A 5,000-nucleotide genomic window follows, 5' to 3' on the forward strand; every position below is an offset into this window, starting at 1 on the left:
AAAGGAACAGCCCGTTCTGTCCATCTGTCTATTTGTACCACTCATAAAACACGTTTCCAACAACAAACCAGACATTTTTTTTTCCCACACGTTATTTACATAGAGACAAGAATGCAGTCTCAATCTTTTGTTTTTACTGCATCACAACCTTTCTTGAGCTGGTGTGGTAAACACGGGGGGGCACGTCACACAATCATAGTTAGGACCTGTACACACAACACAACCGGAGGAAGCCAGAGGCAATGTCATTGCACAGTATCACTTCCAGCACAAAACTAAAAAGCTCTATTATGAACAACAGTACACCTGGCTTACGAAGAAAATGCTTTTTTTTTTTTTTTTTTAATCTATGGGAATTGTTTTTACAGGTGAGACAGAACAGTGGGGGTTTTATGCTGCGTGAGGACTGTGTTTGTGCTGTGTACGTCTTCAGTTTCAGTTTCAGTTTCAGTAGCTCAAGGAGGCATCACTGCGTTCGGACAAATCCATATACGCTACACGTACGTCTTCAAAGAATGCACTAGTACAGTTTCTGCTTCACTTTTCTTGTTTGCATGCTGCCCTCCATCCTCTCACCCCTAACCTCCCCCCCCTCTCTCTCTCTCTCTCTCTCTCTCATTTATTCATCCAAACACAATAACAAGTTAAAAAAAAAGAGAAGAAAATCTTATTCTAAAAAAAATCACACGCATAAAACAGACACAAGAAAAACAATAAAACACTTTACCGCAGACGTATTTGAAATTAAATAAATACTATTACACAGACTCACTTTGCTTACACACACGAAATCATTTAAACGGAAAAAGAGAACAGTTAATAAGTTGTTTTTTTTTTTTTCTGGGGGAACTTCCGGAACACATAATAATCCATGCATCAATGACCTGACCTCACCAACACGTGCCACACGTGATCACACTGCCTGGCATCTTGTGCACAGCTCACTGGTCTCCTGACCTATTTCAATGACCTGACCTCACCAACACGTGTCACACGTGATCACACTGCCTGGCATCTTGTACACAGCTCCCTGGTCTCCCGACCTATTTCAATGACCTGACCTCACCAACACGTGCCACACGTGATCACACTGCCTGGCATCTTGTACACAGCTCACTGGTCTCCTGACCTATTTCAATGACCTGACCTCACCAACACGTGCCACACGTGATCACACTGCCTGGCATCTTGTACACAGCTCACTGGTCTCCTGACCTATTTCAATGACCTGACCTCACCAACACGTGCAACACGATTCGTACTGCCTGGCATCTTGTGCACTGCTCACTGGTCTCCTGACCTATTTCAATGACCTGACCTCACCAACACGTGTCACACGTGATCACACTGCCTGGCATCTTGTGCACAGCTCACTGGTCTCCTGACCTATTTCAATGACCTGACCTCACCAACACGTGTCACACGTGATCACACTGCCTGGCATCTTGTACACAGCTCACTGGTCTCCTGACCTATTTCAATGACCTGACCTCACCAACACGTGCCACACGTGATCACACTGCCTGGCATCTTGTGCACAGCTCACTGGTCTCCTGACCTATTTCAATGACCTGACCTCACCAACACGTGCAACACGATTCGTACTGCCTGGCATCTTGTGCACTGCTCCCTGGTCTCCTGACCTATTTCAATGACCTGACCTCACCAACACGTGTCACACGTGATCACACTGCCTGGCATCTTGTGCACAGCTCACTGGTCTCCTGACCTATTTCAATGACCTGACCTCACCAACACGTGCCACACGTGATCACACTGCCTGGCATCTTGTGCACTACTCCCTGACCTGTTTACCTGTGTTAATACCCCGTGCACTTCGCTCAACAATATTCACGTGTATGGGGGAAAAAAAGCACACAAAAAAAGCGAAAAAAAGAAAGAAAAAAAGAAAAAGAAAAAAAGAGATGACTTTTTTGTGAAATCCTAGTTGCTTTACCTTAATTAATGTCCTGCTGACTTTTAGCGTCCAGAGATTGCAACTGCCCACCGGCTAAGCAACCTACTCACGTGCATACGCACCGTCGCACACATAAACGTACACGCATTCAAACACGTTCTCTACGTGTTCTAATGAACTTCGGTTTCCAGCAGTTTTTAATGGAATCGTAAATACCCGAGTGGATACCAGCTTTCAGCAGTTTGAAACAAAGAAAGTACATAACTGATAAATAAAGGAACAGATAAACTGATAAATAAATGAATAAATAAATAACGCTCGCCGCAGACACGGTGTCTCGACATTCTGGCGAACTTTGGTGGGTCACCAACATTCTGAAATTAATGGCTGAATAAATCCAAATAAAAATACATCCAAATATATATGATATTGATAAATAATAGACAAATAAATAAATAAAAATAAATGATAATACATGATAAAATAATAGAAACAATACTACATATATAAATATATATATATGTATAATAAAAAATAAATCCAAATCCAGACATTGGATCACCGCGGCTGCCAGGCCCATGGCCGAAGAACCAGCAGCTCATTCAGTTGAGACGTGGGGCTGGTGCAGCCACAAGCACCAACCAACCAACGCCCACAGATAACGCTTCCTCCTCAGGCATGTCCGCTGGCAACACTTGCACGTCCGGGGGACGACTGTCTGAAGTTACGTTCACTTAAAAAAAAAGAAAGAAAAGAAAAAAAAAAAAAGCAAGCAGCAAACACAGACAATCGGACAGTTTACCACGTCCGGGGAAAATCTGTTTAATTAACCCAAATCCCGACATCTGGTGAAGAATACAAGATGAAGATTTTTTTTTTTGCCCCCTGCCTGATCAGCATTTACACATGCTAATGCCTGTAATGCTACTCTCCCCTCTGAGCATGTTAGTAATTGACCACGCGAAATACGCTTGTTCATTGAAGGCACAATAATGGATCATCTATGGCAGCATTCAGTGGGTGATGGAAACACGAAAGGACATGCTAAACCCCCAGTCTCTGAACCAGACGCGCGGCTCCAGGGTGAACCCCCCCAAAACAAACAAACAAACAAAAAAACAAACAAAACAACAACAACAGAAAATAAAACAAAGAACTGATCACGTCAAAATTAATGTGCTTGATCTCAAACGCATGCACGTGACAAACGCAAGCTGCGTAAACAGCGGACAAAGAGTCGGCGAACTCCACTGTTTCTGGACTTGACCCACTAGTGAAATTCCTCCCCAGCTGAAGGTCGTAATTTTGGTTTTTGTTTTTCTCTGAGCAACAACAACATTGATAATAATAATGACGACAACAACAACAATAATAATAACAATGATTATAATAATAATAACAAAAACAATAATAATACCTCAGAGGTGTATACGTTTCCCGTGTGGTGATATAATTATGCAGTGACTGGCCCAAGTGCTCGTTGTCGCGCTGCATGCTGTTGTAACTGAGGAATCTCGCGAAAAACAAACAAACAAACAACAACAAAACTATGACGGTAAATACATTTTACTGGTCTTGTTTCTTTCACCACTGTTCCGCATTCTGCCAGTATGCACACACACACACACACACACACACACACACACACCCACACACACACACACACACACACACCCACACCCACCCACACACACACACACACACACACACTGACACACACACACACACACACACGTTGCGAGAGAGTTGAAGTGAGCACACCGTGAGAGAGAAAAAGAGAACTGCAGAGAGAGAGAGAGAGAGAGAGAGAGAGAGAGGTTTGTTTATCATGGGCAGTCGACGACTATTGCTAGCAAATATTTCTGCCAATCCAACTGTAATTCACACCACCATCTAGCTGGAGTCAGTTCTACTTTCAATGAAGCGTCGACGGGTGCGGACTGATCCATACATACAATACCTCTGCTGTAAGAAAATATGTGGGGTGGTGGGTGGGAGGGAGGTGTGTGTGTGTGTGAGGGCTGGGGGTGGGGGTGGGGGGTGGGTTAGCGGGGAGGGGCGGAACACATGCCTGAGCTAAGCACAACCAGCAAAATCTTCATAAACGTGAAATCCTTGGAAAAACAAATCATCATCATTAACACAATCGTCAGTTCCCGCACAGTGTCATCCAAAACAAACAACAAAAAAAAGACGTAAAACCTCAAAGCACACCAGTGGTCTTCGCTGACATGTCCTTCAGTCCTGATGAGACAAATGAATGCCGTCAGCGTCAGAAATGGCTGTTAAAGCTTATCGTTTCAGAGAAGCATTGCCCACGCACACTTGCACGGACAAGCTAACGATTAACTTCCCTTTAAAAATATATCTATATAATCGCACTTGTATAGATGATACTGTTGCAACTGACAAACCTCATTTGTTTAGTGTTGTTATTTACCGTTATTCAGTTATGTATCTATTCATGCTAAAATGTAGATCAGTGTAAGATCTGAAATTGCCGATAAACAAGAAAACTAAAATAAAACTGCAGTAAAATTTCCGTTGTATAAATCACCTTGCTCGTTTAATATCGCTTATTTGCCTTTTTGCTTACTATCCATACTGAAATGAGGATCAGTATAAGATCTGAATACACACAAGAGGATGTAAAAGGAATAAAAAAAAAAAATCAGGTTGCAATGCTAAAACAATAACTAAAAAGGAGCCCCACTCTTCACTGTTCATCACGAACACGACAGCAACAGGCAGTAAAACATGACAATCATTAATGTTAAAAACAGTTTACATGGGGAGGGGGTTGTACAGTACATCAGGCAGAAAGAAACAAAATACATTTCATGAAAACGGTAAACAATCCGTTTTCTGTCACGTGGGTTTTCTTTTCCCCACACAGAAACAAAATGTACAAAGCAAACATTATCTCCCCACAACCTTTTTTCTTTTCTGTATGTAAGCATTTATTTATATTTGTTGTTGTTGGGTTTTTTTTGTTTTTTTTTCAAATCTGAAGACAATTATTGTCATACTCGGACGTGAACTCCAGCTGTTTACATCCGGCGATTGCGTAAAGAACGCTTTG

The sequence above is a fragment of the Babylonia areolata genome, chromosome 7 (genome assembly GCF_041734735.1).
Source record: "Babylonia areolata isolate BAREFJ2019XMU chromosome 7, ASM4173473v1, whole genome shotgun sequence".
NCBI classification, from domain to species: Eukaryota; Metazoa; Mollusca; class Gastropoda; order Neogastropoda; family Buccinidae; genus Babylonia; species Babylonia areolata.